Source organism: Epinephelus fuscoguttatus, linkage group LG5 (genome assembly GCF_011397635.1).
Source record: "Epinephelus fuscoguttatus linkage group LG5, E.fuscoguttatus.final_Chr_v1".
Taxonomy (NCBI): Eukaryota; Metazoa; Chordata; class Actinopteri; order Perciformes; family Serranidae; genus Epinephelus; species Epinephelus fuscoguttatus.
Genome location: NC_064756.1, coordinates 15132019 through 15159615, shown reverse-complemented (window position 1 = coordinate 15159615; position 27597 = coordinate 15132019). Strand labels below are relative to the sequence as shown.

General features: G+C 43.8%; 1 protein-coding gene across 12 annotated transcripts in view; it reads right to left on the bottom strand.

Annotated features, from left to right (window-relative positions):
* The window catches only part of mecom (MDS1 and EVI1 complex locus), a 145919-nt gene that overhangs the window by 39637 nt on the left and 78685 nt on the right, over positions 1-27597 (bottom strand). The window lies entirely within an intron of this gene.

Genomic DNA, 27597 nt, shown 5'->3' with positions numbered 1-27597 from the left:
GGCTCAGCTCTGGCTCCCACTTTCCCCCCCGTGACCCCTGCGTTGGTCAGAAGTAAGAGCTAAAGAAGCATTGTAGCCTCGGGCCTGATTGAATGGGGAGGGAGGGAGGTGGCGGTGGTGGCAGTGGGGTGGGGAGGTGGGGGGGTTGGGGGGGTAGTAGGCAGCCGCACTGATAGACCAATTTCCCACTACTGCGAGCAGCAGGGCTTGATTGATGAGGGCTGGTGCTGGTGAGAGGAGGCCCATCACATGCGATCACATAAATACTTATTCAGCTCGAATTGGGCCTGACAAGCCTTACGACAGCTTTGTGCTGTCACAGATATCATTGGAAGGAAAACGCTCCATTAATCATGCGTAATTAACTTTTCCAAACGGAGGTTCTGCTTGAAACCAGTGCTAACCCACTCAGTACCCAGATAAAAAATTCCAGCATCTTAACTGGGATTGGTGAGGGCCTTATTAAAAGCTAGAGCCAGTTTCCCCTGAGCCGCTCCGTTTGTACAGGAAACGGCTTCATTAGTATCGGTTTAGGGCTCTAATGGGCTCGATACAAAGCCTCCTCTCTCTAACCCAGTCGTGTTCAGTGGCCTTACAGTGCAATATCCTGTGAGCGCGCACGGCCATAATGTTCGCTGTTTGAAGTCGGAGCAGAACCCATCTGAACGCCTGCCACTAGTTAACTACCTTGACCCTCCCATAAAGCAGTGTGTGGAGGAGTGAGCGTTGGAGAGCCCAACAAGCTTCGCGGTTTCATTCTCTCTCCCTCTCTCCTGGCCAAAGGTAGCCTCCCCATGGGAGTAAACTGGACCAGAGCCCTTTTGTTTTAAAGCAGCAGACCAAATGATCTGCCTCACATCAGAAATAACACCAACACACATACTTACACACCAATCCATGCGCAGACCTACGACCGTATCTCATCTTATCAGCATTCCTCCATCAGCTCTCTAACGCTGCCCACCTGCGTGGCTGCTGGTGAATACAATGTAAGCAGTTGGCATGGGAGAAGACAGAAAACAATGAGGGCAAAACAAGTGTGTACCCTGAAGTGGAACTGAATTCTTTCAGGAAAATCAAATATTATTGTAGAGAAAGATTACAACAGTATAAAAAAAATATGTTCTACAACTCTGAAAACAACACATAGCCTAGAAACAGGTGAGTGAGTTATGTCATTACAAAATGTCGCCAAGTACAGAATTCTTTGCAGCACATACAACGCAGGGTTTTTCCACACTTGCGCATTGATTCCAACAATAATTCAGGCTGTTGAATTCAGGTGAAAAGGCATCTCTTAAAGTCCTTTCTTAAAAATGTACAGTCCCAGTGGTACAGTACTCAAGATTCAGGTATGCTGTATTATCCCCCGCAGCCACACATCTCATTTTTCTCAGTTGTCCTGTTGGTTCTTGTGGGCATCACATATTTCTCTGTCTCACTTCAGACTTACTCATGACATGCTTCAGTGTACGCATGAAATTATATCGTATTTCTGAGGGAAGCAGGCTCCACGGCAACGTTTCCATTTTGCCATACATGGTTAGCAATTGACACAGTGGATCACAAAACACGCACACACTCCCAGGTTCAGTCATCCCTCTTCTTCAGTTGGTCATCTACGGTCATTTCCTCTAAACATCATCCTCACTGCAGCAGAGACTTGACTCATTTCCTGCCAGCTAATTAGCTCTGTCTGGCCCTCAGAGAAAAGGACAACACACTAGAACATGATAGTCATACTCCACATATAGACACCAGGACACGTCTGAGCCGATCCATCTAGAAACACCAACAAACAAAAACACGCAGAATGTAATGTCTTTGAATTACTTCACAAAAATAGCTGTGTATGGCAACACCGCTGTGTTAGCTGGGGTGGACGAGATCAAATCTTTGTGGCAAAATGACAGCTATGTTTTATTTGAGTAGTTACTGCAGTGCAGCCCAGCCTGGCAACACACAGCATGTAAAAATAGTGAGCACAACACAGTGAGGAGCTCAGTGAAAACAGTATGTATGGTTACATGCGGCCCGCAGCTGATTGAAATCGTTGTCAGGCACATGGTGAGAAGAGCAGCTGCTATTTCTGGCTGCCCTGGTCACCCCCTCCACAGGACAATTAAAGCTGAAGTCCTTCAGGTGCCACTCGAGAGCGTCTGAGTCGAAGAGCAAAATAACCAGTGACTGATTCATTTGTCATTATGTACTTTAAACTGATGAGTGATTTGTTTTTCAGCTGACTCCCACTTTGGGCTTATCAAATGCCATTTTGTGATGCTTGACTGCATGGGTAGTTTTTCTATAACGTGTTGATTTGTTTAATGTTTTTAATCCTTGTTGGAAAAACTCAATTAAAATATGAAGTGTGCTTTGTTTAGCTGAATTCAGCTGAGGAGAACAGAGTTATGTGGGACAGATTTGAATAAATTAAAGGGATACTTGGCCAATTTTCAACCAGTGTTGTGTCATATCAATGTGGTTAGTATGTATAAATGGTAAACTTCCTTTCATCTGACCAGATCTCCCTGCACATCAGCCAGAGAAAATCCACTGGATGACACAATTTGCGTCATCCAGCACCACAGACACAAAGAATACAGATGCAGATCAAGAGAAAGAACTGCCTCTGCGTCTCTCAAACTCAGACAAAAACTCACTTCACTGCCTTTTTCTCACCTTAAATGTCCTCAGACACATAATTTAGTGGACTGTTTAGCTGTAATACGAGAATTTGTGACAAAACTGAAATCGAAGTGTAAAACTACGCAGCACTGATCAAATATAATCCATGATTTTGTTACTGCGTTGCCTATTTGACACCTAAAATGTTTTCAGGAACGTGTTTTAACTTATTGTTTAACTGTAATTCGAGATTGTTTATCAGGCGGCCACTATATTGTTTACCATGGAAAAGCAGCCAAACTATCACCCACCAGTGAAAGCGGTTATTAGTCCCTTGTGGTGCAGTGCATTCTGGTAGTTGCAGGTTTTCTACCTCTTGAGCAAATGTGAGTGTCTTATGTTGTGAATGTTTTATTAAAAGAGCATCTTTCCAACTTCTTAATTAGCTCATGCTGAATTTAAATAAAAAGTCCCATTTTATCAGTGTTTCCTCATTGAGATGCCCCCTTCAAAGTTTATTCCCTTTCTTCTACAGTAACTATGTGAAGCTAAGGTGTGGACACCAGAAAGGGACCTTTTGTTCCACTGTGTTTGGGAATGCGACAAAGTGAAAGAGGTCTGGCAGGAGATTAAACAAGCTTTGGAGAATATATTGGGCATCCAATTAACACAAACATCTTGCATTCAAGAAAGATATTGCTGTCCTAAATCTCTGTCTACCACTTGCGAAAAGGGTTATCTCACTCTCTTGGAAACAGACCAGTAAACCAAAGTTTGTTAATTGGATTTAAGAGTTATCCATAACTCTACCTTCACAAAAGATGACATACATCATTAAAGGGAAACAATCAATCTTTGAAATCATTCAGGGTCCTCTCCTACAATATATAGAGAATGATAATGGTATCGTGACAAATGTGGTGGGCGAGTTGTAACTGTAGTGGTCCTCTGCAGTTGCCTGAATTATTTCAACTCATATTAATACTTGATTGTACTGGTACTGTATGTTCCATGTGAACTGTCTTTGAGTTTGATACCAGGTACAAACAAGCAGCATTTGGTTTCGAGGCCAACCCCTGTCTGATTTAATACTTTGCACCTCTTAATCACATCTCTCATAGGATGATCAGCCCAGGCCAGTGAAGCAGAGTCAAGACCCAGACCAGGTGGTGCATTCACGATCAGATGAGGAGTTTCAAGAAGACAGGCCTAAATAACAGCAAAATTAATTCTGGAGTCGTGGGGGGAGAAACACACTTGAGTCGGTTCAAGTACGTGAAACCACATTCAATTATATGTTAGTCTAGATATGGGACAATCCAACAGTAATGGAGACAGGTGGTTAAAGCGAGACCACACGCAGAGGAGCAGAGAAGAAGAAGAGTGGAGGAGTGCGAGAGAAAAGAGGGAGTGGGTGAAGGGTCAAGTACATTCAGTCAGCTTAGTTTGACTTATATGGAGAAGGGGGGACAACAATAAGTGCTTGTGTGTCAGGGTCTCGAAGGCAGCGCAGCTCTTCTGCTCCCACAATGGCCTGCTTCCCACTCCAGGGGCCTGAGCTCACTCTGTAACATCACCCCAGGTTCTCCCAAAACTACATTTCATTGATGCTCTTCATGATCTGTCTGCTAGAAGGACAATTTATAAGCTGGTCAAAGGATTAAAATAGCCAAATAACACTGTCTATTTCTCATTATAAACATCTGCAGTTGGCCTGGGTTCTTGTAAGCATTACTTGGCGCAGTTGTGGCAGAGTGACTGTTGTGAAAGCCCTTAAAAATAAGCTTTCAGCTCAGCTCTGTAACTCAGGATAGACTGGCTGACAGTCAGGGCTGTTTTTTAAATGTTTTCATTCACATATAGAGTATTGTCAAAGAGGGATCTTGGCCATTGAGGTTTGTTTGTAAGAAAACAGGCCACTGACAAAGCTCAGGTGAAAACCTTAACGGCAGCAGCACTGAAACTAGCACATATCACACCTCCCATCCTTACACGCTCCATTCAGTTAATTGAAAACTGGCAAAAAAAAAAACAAAAGAAGTCTTTAATAGGAAAAAGGAAGATCTTTTTAAGTCTTCATTGAGCACCAAAAGTACAGAAAACCCATGTAGGCACATCGACTTAAACAGTCCGCTACTGAGTTTATTACATTTTGCATAGCATCCTAATCTCAGTATGCTGTTGATGTCCTTTGAATTACCTAAATTTGCTACTGACTTCCGATCCTTCAATCTTTAGGCTGAGTTCAAAGCCATATTGTGGGGACGGATACAGATTCAAGATTCATGAGGCTGGCTGAATGTGGATAATGTGCATCATCACCACCCGTTTTGGTACAACAGAGGATCTGTCTCGTACATACCTCTTAAGCCAAGCCGAGCACCCTCCAGAGATCTTACTGATGCTTACTAAACCTCAGGAGCGTGTTGAATGCTCGAAAAAGGAGAAAAGAGGAAAGGGACGAAAGAGAGACGCCCGTCTTGGTAAAAAAAAAGGCCTCAGTGTTAATCAGAGATTTCCCAGAAGAGCCAGAGTCATCGCCTCGGGGCAGAGAGAGCGAGAGAACGGAGGGTAGGCACAGAGGTGAGGAAACGAGAGAAGGCTTGAATGAGAGATAGACGGGGAGACGGAGAGGAGAGGAAGGAGGCGAGGAAGGCAGGCTGCATTCCTGTGGCCACAGCTGCGGGAGCTGCAATCACTAAAATGTAGCGCTGTCTCAATGCCGGCGATTTCTGGACACGTTACAAACGAAATAAAACAGCACGACATGTCTGTTTTTTGAATCAAAGAAGAGACTAGCAATCAACATGCTGGGGTTTACACTACCTCCCTCCCTCCTTCGTTCTCTTCCTCCCTCCATCCCTCTCTCTGGCTGACTGTCATTCCCACCATGGCAGGGATGACCCCTTCTCTGTCTCTATATTTGCCCCTCTTTGTTCACCACTGGCCAGTTGGGGCAGGCATCTGAGACTCAGACCATCGATCATTGGCCTGACAGCGGGCCCCAGGCGGGGACGGCCCTGTTATTTGGACTCTGTGATGACTTCCTCAAAAAGGGGCCCCTCCTTCCCTCATAGGCCTGGCATGGCTGAGGTTTGGTTTGGAGCCTCCATACCTCTCCTGCATGTCCATAGAAAACGCATTGGATTCACTGGCCGCATGTTTGGGTCACGCTAGGGTGAGCAAGACAGATAGAGTGTGGAGTGGGAGTAAAAAAGGTCGAGGGAGCGCAAGTTGTGGTCCTGGAAGCTTCTCGGTAGCTTCTCCAGTCCCAAGGAGCACCACGATGAAGACTTTGGCAGCGGTAATAATAGAAGTAGAGGTTAACGGAGTACATTTGAAATAAGAAAACAAAAAGCAACAGCTGGAGTGCTTAATTTATCGGCGCAATCTGTCCAAGTTCTGTCTAGCAAGACATAGCAACAGTACATTATAAATACTTCAAGCTATCATTTGGACCCATGTGTTTATTTTATCTTGGTTTGCGCCCCTACGTCTTCCCACATGACAGTGTCCAACATCCTTGGAAAAGATGAGCCTAAAAATACCCCAAGAGTTCCTTTGACTGTCATCGTTACTCTTGCAGTTCATCTTTGCCCCTCATCCTGCCTCCTCTTTCACTCTTCAGCTCATCACCTCTTCCACTCCTCTCTCCCCCCCTCACCCTCTCTCAGCCACAAGACAGGGACATGCAGTTGTACGACAACCTTCCTGCTCACATCACGTTATCATTGCACCCGGCTATAATTGGAAACAGCAGTCTTTTTTATTAGGATACATGGTGACACTGGTATCTGTCTGTTCTGATATTCCCACACTGGCTAATTTCCCCCCTCATCTGCATTCAACAGAGCGGAGACAAGACAGCGTGACAGCAGATGTGGACTCTGATAGCTCTATGCTGACATACAAACACAGAAGATTACACTTACACATGTGTAACGTTAATTCGGAAATTGCATGATGACTGACAGAATCACGTAAAATTATCTTTGTAAACCTGTAGTTGTACAAGGTAAAGTGGTTGTTTGTGGGCTAAAAAAACCCTCACTGTACACCATGTTACAGGATCAAATGTGACTTGTGGCCTGGACTGTGGTTCATCCCTCTTAAGTCATTTCTTGTCTCTTTGTACAATATCAGGGAGAGCGGGAATAAAGTTTTTAAATCACATTTTAAAGTAGATATTAATAAAGAAGGTAATCGTTTGTTTAATAATGAGCTAAGCTATAAAGAATCTTATTTTAGCATCGACAGATACACCCTTAATCACATATTTCAACAAACTGAAACTTTCTGGCATATTTTCAGTGCAGTAACTGCTTACTGTTACCCCGAGGACACTAAAAATACATTGCAAAGATGTTTTTGAGAATGCAGTCATGTCTGGAGTGTCTGTAAGAGCGCTTGGCTCTGCGTGAGGAGCCTGTCTAACAAAGGGTGCACACACTTCATTAGCACTGTCCGTGAGAAGGAAGGAATCTTACACATGGAATCACTCCTGATCTCTCTCGTCTCAGGCTACTGCTGTGCAGCGCCTGGACTCGCTGGCTTCCTTCCTTCAAAATCCTCCTGGCCCCTGCCTAAACACAATGCTCAATTTGTTCACATCCAGCGCCAAAGAAAAGGGAGACACACAAAGCATTGGAGATAAGGTTACAAACTGTCCTTGCACCCACAGGTGTGGAACTCTCAAAGCCTTCAAAACATCACCTAGTTCCCCGCCCCATGCCACCACCACCACCACCTCTGCCGCCTCCTCCTCCTTTGCTTTCTGGCAAAATGAAAGAATGGGTTTGAAGGATGGACAGATGATGATGAGGAGGAGGATGAAGGATGAGTGAGAGCTAATAACGGAGAGAGAAAGAGAGTTAGAGCAGTTGGTGAGATTAGAGGGAATTTAGTCGTTGCTCCACACACATACACTTGCACACAGAAAGCGCTCACTCAGCTGCTATCTCACATTGCATCACGCTGCTCTGCACCTTCACACTAGCACTCGCCTTTGCTCTGTTTCAATGGCATCAAATGGTTGGAGTTGACAAAAGAAGAGAGGGAGTGCTGCCAGCTGCCCCAGTGAGGTCATTCCCACACAGGCTCTTGCTTTCACCCCACTACCATGAACATGGCCTTGACCCCATCCCCTTCACAACAATTACTTTATTCTGCTAATTTACACAAAGTAACTCCACTTGTCTTTCTACAATTGCCCACTAGACACGTCTAAAGACATTCATTTCATCAGCATTTATCCTGTGAAGCACCATGGGGTTTACTGCCTTCAAAATGTACTTTTGGGTACGGCGAGCATCTCCTGTTCCCACCAAAACTCTCGTGTTATAACCAGTGTGTAATCTTATTACAGAAACTTTCTCTTTGTGGTTTCTCTGGTATTGCAATGTTAAAGTTTAAAAAATATTTGTACAAGAGAAAATGTGGTATGGAAAAATGTTTCCTACGGCTACAGAGCAATTTCCTCCGAAGTTCCACAGGGATCAATCATTGGGCCCTGATTTTTCCTATTTTGTATCATTGTTTGACTCTGGCAAAAGCAGTTTTATATATTTTTGCTGATAACACCAATATTGTTTTATCTGGACCCTGGGCAGTGCAGTTCAGCTCAGTTCAGTTCAATTCAATTCAACTTAATTTATCCTAAAGGAAATTGTTGTGCCAGGCAATGTTCCAAATTACAGTAACACTAAGTACAGTGACCACAATTTTAACGATTCACAACCAGTAACAACCAGACAACCAGTGGGTTCCCTGGGTCAGGGTCACTCACTCAGCCTAGGTTTAGAACAACAGATTATTAAATATCTAGCAAAATATACAAATATGTAAGATATAAGTGTTTTCAAGGAGCAGAGGCAAATACCAGTGCTTAATAGAGTAACAATAGGAGAACGATAAGTGCGAGGGTTACTAAAAATGAATAAAATGGTGAGAAAAAACAGACTGCTCCTGATAATCAATGTTATATTGAATATGATATAACAATGAGCTTTAGTATTGCACATGCTAATATGGAAAAGGCCTCACTTCCTCTCTTTTTTTTTGTTATTTTGTGTCTCTTTGTCATCATTATGCATTTTTTGTGTTTCTGTGTCTCTCTGAAGTTATTATTTTTTCTTTTTTGGTTGTTTTGTGTCAGATTGCAGTTATTTTGTGTCTCTTTGCAGTTCCTTTGTACCTCTTTGTGGTCATTTTGAGTCGCTTCCTTGTCAGTAAGTTGAATGACATTTTGCAGACGAAGGCCAGGGATGCCCCTGAGACTTTAGGTCCCTGGGTCTCTGTCAGGTAGGCCCATTCAATGATCACTCCATACTGGTGAAGATGGGCATCTAACATGATTGTGGTCTTTTAGTTGGGAAATAACATAATTTTTTCCTTTAGTGATTTTGAATGTTTCTGGTTTTTGTGTTACGGTTTCCAATTTACAATTTCAAGTAAAAGGATACAACTAAAACAACCTAGCAACTGTATGAGTTACTTTACCTTTCTTGTATCTGTCATTTCTTGGTGAATCTGCAATACTGTCATTACTTTTCATTTGGTCAGTTGGTTTCACCAAAGCGGCAGCTGTTTGATTAGTTTTGCAGTAGAGCTCACAGTGGACGTCACAATCAGTGAACAATTTTCTCTAACACTCTCATGCTCCTCCCTCGCTTTCTGCCTGCCTTTTTTTTTGGGTTCACCTCATCCATCCATCCATCCATCCATCTTCAACAACATGAAGAGGGCTTTAATGTGATGAGTCCTTGGAGTCCCAGCTGGACTCTGTCATTCGCTGTCTCTACCTCCATTACTCTTCGCTATTGGTCCCCTGGGTTGTCACAGTGACTGCAGAAAGACTCTAATTGGCCGGTTGGGATGATTTTTTTCCTCCTTGTGAATAACTTGCTGTCAGTGGCGTGTGGAAAGTGTGCTGTTGTTTCTGTTTTTTTCCTCTGCTTTTGTCATGTAAGCCTTTTTGCATGTACATTTGCAAATTGCACACGAGTGAGGTAAGTGTGTTGGAATTATCACAAACTGACTACATAAATAAAAAATGCAAAAGCTCTCTCTATCTCTTTGTCACACAAGCAAAAACACACACAATTTTGGGAAACACTCGTACCTGCTCTCTCCTTGACTCGGTCACTAAGTCCATATCTCTGCTCGTGGTGTGAACTGTAGGTGAATCACTGTTAAATATTGTCTCAGGATTTTCCCCCTTTCTTTCCTCATCTTTTTGTGTCTCTTTCACTGAAAGACTCTTTATCACTCCGCCATGAAGGCCTTTTCTTCCCTCCCTCATATCCGAAGGACAAAAAGAAAAAAAGAGAGCGGAGTGCCTTTCAACAAACAGAACAATGACACTTCATCGAGATCTTTGGCCTGTGTACATTCCACAAAACTTGCACAATAACTTATCAGAGGTGAAAGGAGGAAGGGCAAAAAGAAAGATAGCTCATATGAAAGAAAGGATAAAAGGCAGAAATGTGGGGAGATAGGGGCAGGGAGGTGAAGAGGTGATCTCTGTGTATAAGAGATCTTCTGAGTTTGCTTCCTCAAATCCTCTCAGCCTCTGAGGTCACGCTGAGGTTTCTTGAATGGTGGGTGGGATGCAGATGTCAACAAACTTGGTGTGTGTGTCAATGGCAATTTAACATCTCATACTTTCACAGATATGAATGCATGTGTGCACTCATTTTTAGAAAATGAGAAGCCATAGACAGAAATGTGTGAGAGCCACAACAAGTCTTTATTTCTCGCCATCTCATTCGACTTAAGCAAAGGGCTATAAATTTACAAAAGCTACATGCAACTTAATCTGAAAGTAGAGCTTGTCAGCAAACTTGATATTACAATTTAAGGCTGCTTCTTTTGGGTTGTAGTTCAAAAGAGATTAGGTATGCACCATTTAGTCATGCAGCTCTTGAGCCGGAATCAGCGGTGAGGGAGATCATTCCAAAGGAAACAGGATCTCATCTGAGCTGATCCAGATCTGAGACCAGCTCGTAAAACTGTCCCCCCTAATGGATCACCTCATTGGAACACATACACTTGTGCAGCACGTACATGAACAATCATGCACGCAAAGCTGTAGACCCCTACTCACACCGATGTAAATGCTAATACACGTAAACCTAGGTACATGCACACAACCAAAGGCCAACACGCTCCCCCTTCGTCTAAACCCACGCGCACACTTTAACGCCCTTTCATCAACACAGCTGTCCTTCTCAGAAGACAAGTTGAGATTTAAGCTCATGAATCCATAATACACAAATTCATGTAAATTGTTTGCTGAACCGTGTCATATTTGCATGTGTGTTTCAGGGCAAACACAGCAGTGTGCACTGCTCCTAAGATGTGGACTGGCTCTCTCAGGAGAGCACACACACACATTCACACCCCCCCACACACACCAATAACATTCCCTCTTGCCCCCTCCGGCCAAGCCCAGAGCTTGACCTCTCCGTGTCACTCAATCCACCAGGCAATATTTGCTTTCGTCATCATAAATATTAAATATGTGCAGGGGCAAATATTTGGTTTTGGCGACCTCGAAGTGGTAAATGAATTAATGTATTCACACGAGGAGAGCAGGGGAGTCAGGGTGTTCTCGCACACACACACGTCCTTTCAGCTTCTCCAGCTCTTTACCGTAAAGGCCTGTCAGTGGTCACGCAGGGGAAGACCCACAACTCCTGAGGAATGGCATGAAAAAGAAAAAAAAAGACGCAGGCGGGTGGCAAACTTTTGCTGTGGTGATACAATGTGACAACTTACATTGCGTGCAAACACTAAATTAATTTAAGACATAAAAGTTAAACAGAACCCCGTGTTTCCATGTAAATCAAAAATAAGGAGAGATTGCCCAGAGAGAAATGTCATCCATAGTGCAAGTTTAACAATTGAACTTTCCCAAAAATGACAAGGAACAGCGATTTTTCTTCTACCCTAAACTGTATTACTCAACCTCTGAAGGCATTACTGTCCTCAAGTATGATCTCAAAATGTGAACCCATCAATTGCCTCTTATGATGAACACTGATTTTGCAGGCAGATTCTAAAGTATGACATTTCTGCCTGCATTATGCTTATGTATTGCAGAACCTATGCTGCAAATCATGAGTGCAGATGTTGATAGAGGCATGGAGCAAGGATGGGGGATTCTGTGAACTGCTGTTGTGTATTTGTTCCTATGACATATCTTGTCGTTATGAGTTAGACAACTAAAGCTCATTAGATAACTAACACCACAAACACTATAGACCCTTTTACTGTTAGTAAACAGTATGACATATTTTGGTGGGCGGGGCTTAACAGGTGGCAAAACAATTCTCCAAAGACATTAGTTAGCAAGTTTTGTTGGCTTGTTTTAGACAATGTAGGAAGATGATGCGAGTGGTGCATTCAGAAATACTCATTTCAAGTGCCGGAGCACATTCTAAAACAAAGTGGGCCATTGGTAAATTGCTAACGCTGTTGAAAGGTGCCATTCAGTTATCCAGAGCTCTGCACTCTCGGACCGGCAGAGCTCACTCTGGGCACTGTCTGGGGAGACAGAGCAGAAGAGCACCGAGCAGAGTGAACTTAACCGTTCGTTAATTGATATAGAAATGTAACGCTCCGTTTCTTCAACCAACAGGGCTCTCATTTTAGTGTAGCGCATCAGACTGAATTAACTCACCATGTCAGGTCACTCACTCTCCGATACCGCATGTTTTACTTAAAAAAGTAAACACTGATCTACGGGACCAGACTGGCTGATCTGTGCGCTCTCTCTCAGTGGATGGATGATTTTACAGGATTGCCGAAGGTGGGATGGCCGGCTTTATGGTTGATTACTATGCCAATCTTACAAAGGAGGATGACGCTGGAACGGTTTCCTCCAGTTTGTTTTGCTGTCAAAGCTAATGTTAGTTAATGCGCTAAAAAGTTAGCGTTACAGAGAAATCCAATATTCCCCTTAATATCTCCCCAATTTTGGATGAGGTGGACATAATAACCCTTAATACACATAACGTTATTCATCCCTACAACAGGATGTACTTTTTTCCTAACCTGATATGATGTGTGTGCGGCACATGAGAGCATTTTTGATGATTGTCTCCGTCCAGTCCTTTCGTCTAATCACATTTAACCATAGTTGTCTTTGTTTTTGTTGACGGGCAGTAGTGGCTCGTATGTGATAAAATGTAAGTTTTGAGCCATGACTCCTTCTATTCTGGCTCCCAATAACACAACAAGGCAGCATTTTAAGACTCCTATGTAGCCTACAGCCCTGTGGTGGCGAGTCGTGCTTTGCCTCCAAATAACAAACTGATGTCATTGTGACGTCGGCTCTAAAAGGGTCTTAAAAAAACTATTAATAAGTAAATGTCTTAAAAATATAACAATCTTGTGATTATCGGATTATCAGGATGGTCTAGGTTACTCTCTGATGTAGGTGGTGTGCTTCAGTGGATGAGGTGGGGGGCTGGCGTCACGGGTAAACTGAGAAGAGCTGGCAGAAAGGCAATCCATAGCTGACCCCGGCCTCTGTGTATAATTGTGCCCTCTGACCCAGTGAACATCCTAAATCACCAATCCAAATAGTCAGATCCCCTCAGTAAATACCCAGGGAGAAGCCCCGCACAACACACCACCCTGCTGCCGCCCCAGTTCTCAGGCCTGCATGGTCCCTCTGAAACCTCCTCATACATACGTGGCCTCAGGCTTACAAACTGCGCTTGAGTAGCTGCCCTGTTCAGAACAGACGTGGGATCAATCCACATTTGATGCTATCATTTAAAAGAGCAGAGTCCAAATTATAAGGTGATGACCAGTCTGTTTATTTTTTCTGTCTGTCTGTTGCGTCAATGTTACGGCTGTCAGAGCAAAACTGAAAGCACTGAGGGAGGAATCCGAGATCCAGATTGACTAGATCCCTGTAAGAATGAAACTAGCTAAAGAACTCAAGAGGACGTCATGATCTTCAGTGACTCAGTCTCCTTGAACAGGATACCCACTTTAACTATTCTACTTCAGTGACTGGATAACTTGAACTATTAGACCTCCACACTCGCTTGGCGTCTGCTCTGATATGGCTAAATATTAGAAGGTATGCAAGTCGGGGTTGGGTGATTGGATGAATATATCGGCTATTGGCTGAGTACATTGCGTTTTTGGTTTTTATTGGGTGACTTTCATCATTTTGCTAATTTAACGGTCTGCCTCCGAAGAATGAGTAAGAGACATTGTTCAGCAAGCTGCTAGCACTGCGCTTAAACGAACTGTGGTGATATAGCTGGCTATTTGAAACTACTCAGCGCCAGACTCTCATTTGGCGAGCTAACCCAGTAGCACAAGGAGCCAGCATATTTTCACATCTAACTCAGTGAATTAAGGGTTTTATTTTGACCAAACCAGAGCTGGTGATTGTTGGAATGGTGGAAAGACTAACCAAGTTTTATTTTGTCTCTGTGGAGTTTAAAAAGGCAATTAAGCTAGTCTTCGTTTGGTGAAAGAGAGACACTTGAATTGAGAAGGTGTACCAATATTTGCTTTCATGACATTTGGGGCACTGCACACACACCTGTGCAAATATATCAGCAATTGCTTGTTGTTGGGATGATGATGGTCAGAAAATTTTCCACGTTTGCCCAACCTTAATGCGGGTTGTCTCTGAACACAAACAGAAGACACTTGGGGACACTCAGTGCCCTTTTTCCTTTACCCTGGAGGACAGGATAGCAACATTCAAGAGGATGAGGGGATTTTAAGGAGGGTGGGAGGCTGAAAGATAGTCGTTGGAGGGGTCTGAAGTAATGGACCTCCTGGAGTGCCTGACAAAGACACCCAACAAGAGAGAGATGCACTGCATCAAACCAGGGGGACAAGAGGGGTTCAAAAAGCGTTCTCCCCTGGGGCCTTTCAGCCTGGCATCCCTGCACCCTGGCCCAGCGGGGAAACAAGCTTCTTCACACAAACACAGTGGGAGGATGAGAGGATGGGACAGGGGAGCGCCACAATAGAGGGAAGCTCTGAAGGACAGTGTGAGAATGCAAAAACATGAGACACTGAATACTTCAGTCATTGTGGCAAGAGAGCGTCCGCTGTCACAGACTGATAATGGTCACGGCAGCTGCTGTACTTGAGTTCACAGGGTGGGATACACCTTTAACAATGGTGTGTTCAAATAGACTTTTATTTGTGCACTGGATTATCTCCTGTTGTTTTTTTTCGTCTCTGAATCGGTATCAAACTACGAGCAGTTTTTCTGTGGACTTTTTCATCTGATCAAAGATCATCATCACTGCAGCCACTGATGAGCACTGCTCATGTAGCTGCCATTCATTAAAATTCAGTATTGATGGAGACGCCAATCCTGGTGGTGCCAAGCCAAGCTGTGCTCTGCCAAGCCAAAAACTGCCCGCGTTGTAACCCTTCCTGGCATGCCAGAGGAGAGCATAATGTGAGTCAGGTCCAACCTCTCTTTTGGGTGCCAAGAAGAACTCCATGTAACCCAAAACACTGACAGGGAGCCAGTCCGAATGTGAATGTCCTCAAAGAAAACCAATAAAACAAGACTGTCATTGTGGCATCCCAGAGACCAGACAGCTCAGGAAGGACTTTTAAAATCCACTTTGTAGTGTATACATCTATCCTTGACTGAATTAGATGGTTTACAGTACATGCAAAGATAATCCAAAAATATCCTCCACGAGCAACTGGCTTGAAACCCCAACACATTTGGTCTGTCTGTATATTTATCTTGTTTATCTGTAGTGTAAATGTCTTTCCTGTCATTCTGTCTATATATGTATCTGCCCGTCTTTCTGTCTGAGTGGCTGTCTGTTTCTCCGTGTACCTGTCTGTCAGCACGTGGCACTTGAAAACACAAAAAACCCTGTAAAATCATTTAATCAAAAGCCTTACTGAGGCCCTTCAGTGCTCCTCTAATAAATGAGAAAGTAACTCTCACTGGTGGCTGTTTGTGTCTGTTGATCTGGACATGCTGTCATTGAGTTTACTGCAAAGTGGAAAAGTCTCTATATAAAACCAAACACACACACATATCTCAGTCTCATGTGGGCAATGGGCCTCATCTGGATCAGCTAGTTTTATAACATTTACTCATCTACGAGAAAGGGAGGGCAGGGGAGGGAAAGAGAGACGCACGGAGAGATAGAGAGGGAGAAATGAGTAGTTAAGTGTGAGTGTTTCTGCTTTAAGCCTTTTAAATGACAGCGCTCCGAGGAAACATAATCTGCTTTTTGTTTTAATAGAAACATTTAATTAAGCAAAATGATCCTAACAGGTTACAGCTGTGTTTCCCACTCTCGCTTTTGCCTTTATTGCGTGTGGGAAATCCATTTCCACTTTATTCGGGCTGCCTCAGATTTATAGATTTTACAATTGTCTCCTCATACACTCAGCACTTCCTATGACTTCTGTCTTCTGCCAGTAGTCTGGCTGACAGTTGCAATGTTAAAACTCTGAATTGTAACCCTGAATCAACTGCTTAGATTTATTGTAGACTATGAAAAATGACGAGAATGATATATTCTAGGCTCTGAAAAGTGATGAGAAAAAATATATTTCCCAGATAATCCTGATAAGCCAAACTGCAGGTAAACTGCCTCTAGAAATATTGTATAAAAAAAACGCTTTATATAGAACTCGCCTCTCCTCCCTGATAACTTAAACACAGTTGTAACTTCAAGAGAATATAAGTAATATGACATCATATTTTTAAAGCATTTTAAGATGATCTGAACCACCCAAACACGGCCTGTATTTACAGCGCACAAACACTGTAAAGCAGAATTTAATACGCTCGCTACGTCTGTGTGTATTCAGCCACGATTTAACACCAAGCCAGGCAGTATGTTCTTCATCACAATGCACTTGTGTGCTTCTAACTGTCCCTGCGCACACACACACACACACACACACACACACACACACACACACACACACACACACACACACACACACACAGATTACACAGTGCCCAGCTCAGCTCAGCCCGGCCTGCTAGCCTCATGGCTGTAATTGAGAGTTAATGACGCAGTTGGATCTGTTCTTTACTTCATATTAAACAGAGCCTGCTGCTGCTGCCCGGCTGTAAAAGCAGCCCACCTCCCCTCCTCTTCCTCCTCTTCTTCCTCCTCCTCTTCTCAACCATCCAACCCCCTCCTCAACCCCCTTTATAACCTGGCCTGCAGCCTTCCACACTCCTCCTCGGTCCCCAATAGATGTATTTAAGCATTTGATTTAACAAGCGATGGGCTTGTTTCTGGTGTCCGGCTTCAAGCTCCTGTATGTGCATCCGGTTGTTCGCCCACATCTTCCATCCAAAACACCGATCTACTGTGACCACACACACACACACACACACCCTAATGACACATCTCTTAACAAAGACCCCAGTGTACAGCTGGATGACAGGGGCTCTGACACGACCCACACCGCAGCTACCTGATAACACATCAACCCCTCTTTTTAGCTTTTTCCTCTCCCCTCTGTACATGACACTGGCAGACGCGAAGCAACAGAAGCCCCCCTCCCAAATCTCTAGCAAAGGGGGGGCTCTTGCGACTGGCTGGCGCCAAGAACGGTGTGCTGCCCACAGTGAGCAGGTCGCTCTGGGCCCTTCCTCTATCACTGACCAGAGCAGAGGGAGAGAGAGAAGGAGAGAGGGGGGAGAGGGAGGCGATTGCGGAGATGTTCGAAAGAGAGAAGGAGAGGGAGAGTGAGCCAGGCAGAGAAAACAAACAGGACAGAGGCTGCAGTGTGTGTCAGGTCAGCGGGGAGTTTCAGAATGTTCTCCACTGCTGTTCTCCAGCGCGAAAACTCCTGGAGGGTTATCTGCTCCTGGCGCTGTCATTTATCATCAGTCAGGAGGAGCCGGGCCACCTCTCTGGCCAACGCGGTCGACACATAAAGATTCACACACACATGCACGGGAACAGATGTATAAGGAGAACAGACATACAGAGGTGCAGGGACAATGCAAACACACCGCCCGTCCTCACCGTACATCCATGCACATCACCAAAAAAACGACACACGCTTACTCACATACATTCACAAACACACGTGGCTGACAGTAGCATAAAAAACAAGCAGATGTGCGGGGATAAAGTACGTGTGGTGGATCTATGAATGCCATTAAAAGAGACACAGAGAGAAGTCATAAAACCCATGTGGAATGAAATATAGGCTCGTGAGCACACGCAAACAAAGTTGTGATCGTCAGGACCTCCCTGTGTTGGCCCAACAGCCCAGCAGTGTCTTAACGGGTTCCCCTGTTCCCTGAAGTACGCCGTAACCATAAAACTATAAGCTGTGTTTTTGGATATGTGTGTGTAAGTGTGTGTGTACATATATATAAACCTAAACCACCCCACTGCCTATGTAGCGTGCGCCGTTTCAGCCAATTAACCTAGAGATTTAGAAATGTGCACTTTCTGTAACAACTCAAACACAAATTACTGCATGCTGAGGAGCATTTTTTTTTGCACTTACTATTTATTCTTATACATCAGAGTCTATCTTAGTAAAACATGGACTAACTCACCGACTAAAACCAACAACTGTCACTGGAATTCAAAAGGAACCCCTGAAGAAAAAAAGCCCCCTCTTCAAGCTGTCTTTTTCACTCTTTGCTTAAAAAATGTCAATGGGTGCTTTCTCCTTCCTCCCTTGTTGTTTTTTCGGGGAGGCAGAGGGCTGCGGAGTATTGCTCTTGTCAGCCACCGTGAAGGCATCCCTGAGGTGTCGGTAGGGCCACTGATTTGTGTTCTCCACTGTCCTAATAGCCTCTGTCTCTTGTTCTCTCTTTATCTGTCTCCCTCTGTCTCTCCCGATCCCTTCTCTCAGCAGGCTGGTCTTGCATAACCATTTATTTTACAGATTTTTTTTTCTTCTCTAAAGCGCCTGAAGGGTTTAATTATGTACATAGACAACCCCTATAAACTTCTATTCTGAGGAGTTTTTATTGACTTTTGAGCCAGGCTACCCTCCGGCATTTCAATTAACCATTTATAAGAGAAGAAACTACAATTAAATTAAAAGTTTCTATAAAGAGACTGTCACATCATTTCCATTCTTTTTTGGAAGATGGCAGGCTTTATCTAAATGAGATGGTGTGGATATGCGAAACAGCTGGAGCGGGGTGCCTCATTTAAACGAGGGAGGGGAGGAAGGAGGAAAAAGATCCGACAGAAAGAGGCATGGAGAGAGGAGGAGGAGAAGGAGCAGGAAAGAGGGGAGGAAAAAAGAGACGTAATTAAAAAGTGAATGGAAATGAAAGATTGAGAGCGAGAGATAGCTGTTGCGGGGCAGAGCAGGAGGGGTGAGAGGGCCGGCCGCAGGGCCAGGCAGCACTGACCTTGCTACTTAGGCCCTAATTACATGTTGTGAAACTTTAGTCGGCTCACAGTCATCTGGCTGCACTGGGCCTCCCGGAGCACAGACAGACAGAGAAATTACAACACCATTACACACACTTTAAAAGAGACAGAAAGCGAGAAAGAGAGGGAAGGAGAAGTGTGTGTGTGGGGGGGGGGCTGAAAAGAGAGTGAGGGAGAGAAAGGAGGAAGGGAAGCTGATGTCACTTGCCGTTTTTTGAGAGAGAGTAACAAAGCGCGAGGGCTCTCCTTTGTACGCTGCTGCTGAGTGGAGCACTGGTATTTTTACAGGCCTAAAGATCTGTGCACTCATAACAATGTGGGTACACAGCACTCAGCAGGGGTGCCTCTGTGAAATATGCCCCTCCGCACCCTCCCCTCTTTCTCTTAATATCCTCCATCCACAATCTGGTAACCCCCCCACCACCACCCCCTCTTTAACACACACACTCTACACTTCTGTAGCCATGAGGCTGCATTAAACAAGGCCTACAACCCTGAGCATATCAAACACTCACCACACACACACACACACACACACACACACACATACACATGCAGTACATGCATGTGCACACGCAGCTCTTTTACACTCCAACACTTCATAGTTCTTGACTCACTCTGAGGTGAATGCGGGTCTGGGGATTGTATGTGACTGTGTGTGTGTGTGTTGGCTTGGTGGTTGGAAAGGTGACATCTGGGAGTCACATTTGCCCAAACTTTCATCGACCTGCCCCGCCTCCTCATTCCTCATCACCCGCACACTTACTGCCCAGTTCAGTGTGCCCGCCCCGCGACCTTCAGTCCAACTTGGGCAGAACGTGAGCCGTGCCAGCACCTTCTAAATCTCTCTCGCCTCCATCTCATCCTCTGTGCTTCTGTCTCGTCTCCTTCACTCCATCTCTTACTCTTGACCTCTTTTGTCCTCTCCTTCTCGCTTTCTCTTACCCCGACAGAGTGTCGGGGGGATTTGGCCCCCCGAGCGATGCATTGTGGGAAACCTAGGTGGACCCTGGGGTGCAGAGGTGGGAATTCCAGCACGCAGCAGCAAACCATGGGGGGTGTAACCAGAGAAGGAAAGTGTTTTACTCCACAGATTTTCAGTTTTATTGGTTCAGTGTGCAGTGGGCCAGTCACACACATACACATCCAAAGCTACACACACACACACATGCACACACTCACTGACTCACTCACATTTCAGATTAACTAACTGTAACAAACAAATGAAATGCTCCAATGTTGAGGATTTGCCTAGAAATGTATTTTCTGGTTTGTCAATGACCTTTCTGTCTATCTTCCCTGCCTTCATCGACACTAGCACACCTGAGTGTGTGGTGTTCCTTTTCACAAATGTTTTCATTAAAACAGTGGTTGTGTTGTTGGTTTTTATGATGCATTATATGCTGCAATATGTGGTTTGTAGGTGCTGCAACTGCTGAGGTACCAGCGTGCTAATCTGATCTTGTTGCCTGGTTTGTGTTGAAGCCAATATGAAGAGAAATGTTTAAGATAATGAAAATGGAAATCCTTGCTTTTAATTTACTTTTTTTTTTTTTTTTTTTTTTTACATTCATGCAAATCTAAAGTAGGGTACACTAGAGACGAAACCATACGAAAATTTCACCTTATTATTTTAGTGACCAAATGTATCATGATTATCAGTATCATCACGGTATTGTTAAAATGTGCTGAATAAAAGGGCGCCCAGTGGCTTAGTGGGTAGGGCAGGCGTCCTGTATACAAAGGCAATGTCCTTGACAGAGCCACCCTGTGGCCCCTGCTGCATATCACTACCTAATTCTCCTGTCATATAAAGACAAAAAGCCCCAAAAAATCCCCAAAAATGTGCTGAATAAGCTCTGACAAACACAATACAATACAATAAAATTAGCGGTACTGCACTTTTGTTTGCATGTAAACATATGAAAACTTTATCAAATGTTCATTAACATTAAAGATAGCCTGTCTTTCAAATGCTTGCTCGAGTGTCTGAGTCACTATAGATGAGGACAAGGGATCAGTAGCATCACTGGTCTTGCCTGCCGCATGCCCACTCAAACATGGTGATCAAACATGGTTTTAATGCTAATTACAGTTTAAAACGGTAATACTTACTGTTGGGAATTTGACCATGATTTATTGGGAAACCTGTAACTGTTTCATTCCTGGTGTACACAGATACATTTCTGTTAAAAACTGTGTTTACCTTCTTGGCAAAGGCAGTTTAAGATAAAAAGAAGTGAGCTAAAACCTTATAAAACCTTAAAATTATTCTAGTCTATGTGCATAATCAACTGATATTAGAGAAATTCTCATGGGTCAGGGGTCTTTAACCTGGACCTGCCTGCAGCTGAAACCAGTTTCATAGTGTGAACCAGCTGGTCTAGAAATAATATAATCGGAGGGAAAGTAGATTAAAAACACAATACGTTTTAGCAGCTATTGTGTAAACGAATGCATCCCAAACACTGTGAGATCAAGATGCTGCACAACTCAAAGACAGCAAAGAACTGTTTCCTTGGCTGAACGAGCAAAAGACTAACTCTGTGTGTTCATGAGTGTGCATTGATTAGTGCTTTCCTACTTGCACTCATTTCCTGATATTAATTGGCGGGGTGAGGTCTTATCTCTGGCCCATCGCCTGTCTGAAGGCAAAGTGAAGCAGAGACATGAGCGTCAGGGCGGGAGACAGAGGAGTCGCTGGAGTGGGCAGGATTGCTATCTGTAATCTGTGATCAATCTTGGCTGAAGTGGCTGGTATGAGAGGGAAGTAGGGTCGACCCCTGTGCCCTCCCCGTCCACCCCTCCTCTCTCCACCTCCTTCCTTGTCTCAGCACCCGCCCCCCTCCTCATCCCAGGGGTGGCTTGGTCAGCCCTGAGGGGAGAACATGCTGCAGAGCAGGCAGACAATTTTCAGGCTGACTGCTTTTACTTTCGGCCTGACCAGGGCCTCATGAAAACAAACTGACAAAACAAAGGACAGCAAATTAATGACCCGTGCCCCCCCTCCAACCCCAACCCCCCGACGATTGACTCCTGGCTTGGCACGTCCCTACCCTTCCTCCCCTCCTCTCCTCTCCTTCCTCCCCTTCTCCCCTCCTGTCCTGACTTTTGATCCCCACCAAATCACGCATGCACAGACACACATATCTGGACATTGACACACTGACACACACATACGCACACACGCTACCACCATCACCCTCTTCCTTAACTCCGTGACCCGTGGCATCTGGTTTAGATTGTCACAGGAAGAGAGAGACAGAGACATACAGAGGGAAAGAGTGTGAGTGTGAGTGAGAGAAAAGGTCTCTCTGTCTGTGTCTGGACCTTCATTATCATGTGTTAATATTAATGCAATTTGAAAAAGAAACAGACATGGAGACACACTGGGTGAAGAGGGGCTTGTCTGTGCTGAGTGGAACAGCATGCTCTGGGTCCAGACATGCTTCCAGCCCGCAAGTCTCGTGCAAGGCTGCATTCCCTGAGACAGGCGCTCCTCACACACTGTCACTTCACCACAAGGCTTCAAGCTGTCATTAATACAAAAGATATGATTTGAATGGATCTGACATTACAGTTGTGTTTGCTTTACAATGTAATGAAATATATTCTCTGCAGGCCACAGTCACTTAGCATTTGTTGTTTTTTTGCAACTTGTTGCAACTGTTGTGTAATATTGAACTTGAAATGTCTGCATGCTCCTTCTCACACCAAGTGCCTTTGTATTTGTTGTTGCTCTGCACTTAATGCTGACTGCTGCGTTCACATGGAATGAGGGAGACGGTGGACATCAAACTGGATATCATTATAGCGGACAAGGGCTGGACGGTAAAATCAGGTGAGGGTATCAAAGAATACTGGCAACTGTACTGGTAGATGCTATTGCCGTTGAAAGTTGAGATGTTTTTAACTTTTTGCTGTCCTCTGCGATTGAATTGGATGTTATGAAGCACCTTCACAGACGGTAAATGAACATGGATGCTTCAGACCAGTGGTTCCCAACTGGTGGTCGCAATCCAAAAGTGGGTCATGGGCCCATTCTGAATGGACCGCAAATGACTTGCGAACGTGTCAAGTCTAAGAAAACACACTTTATTTTTAAGTACAGTAAATTTCCAGCGCAAAGCTTTTATTTTGAAGTGCCGTTTCCTGCTGTAGAGTGAGTGACTAACTGACAGCGACTTGACAGAGACAGCAAACTAGCTCGATGACATGGCCAAACGCAAGTATGACGCTGAATGTGGACCCCGAACTAATGACTAAGGACATTCGTGCATCCATTGCCATCCATGCTCTCAACTCCAACAGTTAAAACTAAAACACTGCCATTCTTGCACCTCAGCTACTCATTTTAGCACTTTATTATATGCACTTTTCATATCTATTTATTACATTACTGCCATTCTTATGTCTTTTATAACTGTTTTATTGTCCTGTGCTCTTGTCCGTCTTCTTTTCTTTTATGCACACCATGAGATTGCTACCTCAATTTCGTTGTTTGCTTGACTTACAATGACAATAAAGATTTAAAATGAACTGAATTGAATCTGGACCCCATGGCTGGACCAGTTGGGAACCACTGCACTAGACAACCACTTGACATTACTATTACAAAAAATGATGACCACAAAATTAGTTTATTTAATATATTATATCCATTCTTTGTAAACAAACCATCGTAACATATTGTCATGCATTTTTCATTTTACCATCCTGTCATTCTGTTAGACTGTTTGTTTGTTTTTGCTGTGGTGTCCAGAAGCTTTCTGATTTCATGTGAACGCAACATAATGGGTTCTAAAGTGAAAGTGTTTCATCTTTATAGTTAAAAAAAAAAAAAAACAGATAAAAAATAAAAGTACAGGATAAAAGAGAGATTTGCCTTGTTGGAGCCACAGTGTGTCAATATAACATAAGTTAATTTAAATATCACGTGAAATTCACTTCCAGACATTGTATAAAACATAGATATCGTATAAAAATGTAAAAGGACTGAAATACATGAATGTTGAAATGAGATGATGACGCTCCCTTTAATTTTGTAATTTACGTTATGTGCAGTTTCGTCGAGCAGTGACTGAGTGTAATTTCAACTTTTCAGTACATGTTTTAAACTGTATCACATCTCTTGTCATTCGCGTCAGACTTAAGTTACAGTGCCTACAGCTCATTAGTGGCTTTTTGGATACTCCGAGGAAATGTCACTACAGGCCTGTTTCTGAACAGCGGCTAAAACTTAATCAGCAGCAAAGGTGTGGGTGTTTTGATAAGAAGCTGGATAAATATTGCTGTGATTGTAGCTGGCCTGATGCTGTTGTTCTCAGAGCCTCTCAGGTCAAACATGCACGCAATCCTGGCATCAACAGTTTGTGAATGCGGTAAGTAATTTAAGATACACAAATGAAAACACAGGCAATCACGCACACACCAAATATTAGCAGAAAAATCAGAGGAATGGTGCAACATACATGGAGATCTGATTAAAGTACAGATTGAGGCAGATCCCTGAGCTGTCTTTGACATGTGGTGAGCACTTTGTGGGAGCAGCTTCGGGCCATTCTCTGGGCTCACCAGAGCAAAGCCAGAGTCAGAGCGCCAAGGTCAAACTGTCTGTTCATACTTCTCATCACCACCTCCCTTCTGTCAACAGAAAACACATCTATAATGTTTTCAAAAGAAGGAGCCAGGAGACAAATATAATGAGCACTACTGTCTTCAAAAAATGTTGAAATATGTAATGTGTTTTGCACGTACCTGCACCCTCTTGAGCATTTGCAGAGCTACTTAGGAAACCTTCCATATGGGTCAATCCACAATTGCACATAATTTGAATGCTGGCCGTTTCTGTGTGGAGTTTGGACGCTCTCCCCGTTTTCACAGGGGTTTTCCTGCGGGTGCTCCGCTTTCCTCCCGCAGTCCAAAGATGTGTCACTCACTTAATATTTTAAATCGTGCGTTGTAATGAAGGTGAGTACGGTTCAGAGGATAAGGTTATTGATGAATACATCAAACAGTTTTTGACTGATCGAGTTTCAGCCCATAAAATGTCATAAAACATTTAGCGGCGCGTTACCAGAGCAGTTTATCTTTGAAACAACGGTGCAATAACTAAAGGTGTCTAATTTACAAGGACTTTAAATAAAGAAAATTAGAGAGTGAGAAGCTGCATGATGTGGTGTTAATAAAAGATATACAATTAAGTGATAAAAACAGTGAACTTATTGGTTCATTACTTTCATACAAATCTATGTTAGATAAAATATTATATTTCTGTCTTATCTGAATCCTTGAAAATTATTTTTATCTTAACATGTGATTAACAGTAATGCCTTTATTTATAGTGGCAGTCCAGGGGAGTGTTTTGCAATATAAAAGCTCCTGATGGGTGTATACTCTTGTGAGCTAACTACACACATACACACGGCGTACAAGTGAAGATACTAAGGTTTCATTAAGAGCAAAAGAGAAATGCTAAGTGAAAGTGTGTAAATCACATACTTTAATTCAAGTACAGTGATTTAAAGTTTGCTGCGCTGCCTCCTAGATCAGATTAGTGTTGATTTGTGTGTTAACCTTGGTGCGGACTAAAGACAATATGCTCGAGTTAATGATGTTGACAGGTCTGATTCACTGAGAGCAAGTGACAAAGAGAGAAAAACACACACTCACACACATGGACGCACACACACATTCCTGTGGGATTAGCCAAAAGACTATGAGCATTTCATCAAGTGTTTCCCATTCAAACAGGCTCGAGAGCAGATCCTTGGAAAAGCTCAGGTCACCGCCCTGGCTTTTGGTTATGGCTTAATATTTAAACTGGGAGCTGGATGGATTGAAAGTGAGCGTTATCAGTCATCGCTGTATTAATAAGGCCTGGTAAGCCAGACAGCGTGTGGATATCGGTATCCACACACGCAGGCTAAACAAATACACTCGCTCGCTCAGCCTCCCCTCGTGTCTGTCTTTCTGTCTGTCTGACCCCTATGAGGTAACTGGTCACTGCAGCCAGATTTATGGCTAATCAGTCTATATCGGCAGCAGTCTGCCATGGACCGGGCCAACTTCAGAACATTACACATTACCACACAGGGAGGGAGTGATGTCAGTATGAAGAGAGGGAAGGAAAGAAGCACACGGAGGGGAGGAGAGGACAGAAGTGAGTGAGGCAATGGTGGAAGACAGATAAAAAGCTGAAGGCAGTGATTGAGTGGTGGACGGACAGATTTAAGGAGGAATAGAAGGAGGTGGGGAAAGGGATATAGGTGTTAGGGAGGGGGACACACTCTGCCCCCCTCTTTCTTTGCCATTAGACCCCTTGCTCATTAGTCAGTCCTTGTCGCTAAGGCATTGACATCTCCCGCCATCCCGTATAGAGCTATTGATCTCTCACAGTAGTCACATACGCAATTCAAATCACAACAAATATCCTTTAGCACTACTTATCTTACTCAGTGTGTGTGTGTGGGTGTTTGTGTGTGTGCAGGAGTGAGACAGAGAGAGGGAGGAAAGGTGTATTTGTGCATGCCTTCATTTGTGCAGCAGCATCCACTGCACATGTGTGTACTTGCATTTGAATGTGAGGCTGAGTTCAGAGTCTCCTCTCAGTGTTGGGTTACATCTTTATGTCCTAACTGTAATGTTTCTGTTAAACGTATTGACAGGTGCTGATACTTCTGTCAATACTATTGGCCATTAGACTGAGAATGAGGTCAAAGCTTTTGTCAAGGCGAGGTCAATGACCTCACAGTTCATTTAATGAAAACATGACCACAAGGGGACCCTGGGAAGCCCTATCGATACATGGACAGTAAATTGCAAGCAAGCATCTGAAACAGGTTTTTACTTTTACTCTTATTTTAATATGTATTTCATTCATCCAGCAACAGGTGCAAAGATTAAAATGTCATTTAAAACAGGTGGACTGCAGAAGTCAACCAGTTATTTATAATATTTTAACTTGAAACAACTGTCAACAAAATTCTAATTCATCTTCTTGGTGGCACAGTTCTCAGGGTACTCCAGCTTCCTCCCACAGTCCAAAGACACGCAGGTTAATTGGTGACTCAAAACCGTCCATACGTGTGAATGTGAGTGTGAATGCTTGTCTGTCTCTATGTGTCAGCCCTGTGATAGTCTGGTGACCTGTCCAGGGTGTACCCCGCCTCTTGCCCAGTGTCAGCTGGGATAGACTCCAGCCCCCCATGACCCCCAACAGGATAAGTGGTTACAGAAAATGTATGAATGACCACTTTAACCCCGACTGGTGACCCAGTTGTTGTTAATAGCTACAGTAACCCATAATTTGCTCCTTGTTGGTCATCATTCCCAGAATTTTTCAAACACTTCAGTGGTGGTTCCAAACTGCTGGGTCATGGTCCAAAAGTGGGCCTCAGGTCCATTCTGAACGGACCGCAAGTGACCTGTGATTATGTCAAGTTTATAAAAAACACACACTATTCTGAAGAACAGTGAATTTCCAACATAGAGCTTTTATTCTGAAGTGCTGTTTCCTGCTGTAGAGTGAGTGACTAACGGACTGCTACTTAACAGAGACAGCAAACACATGCATGAC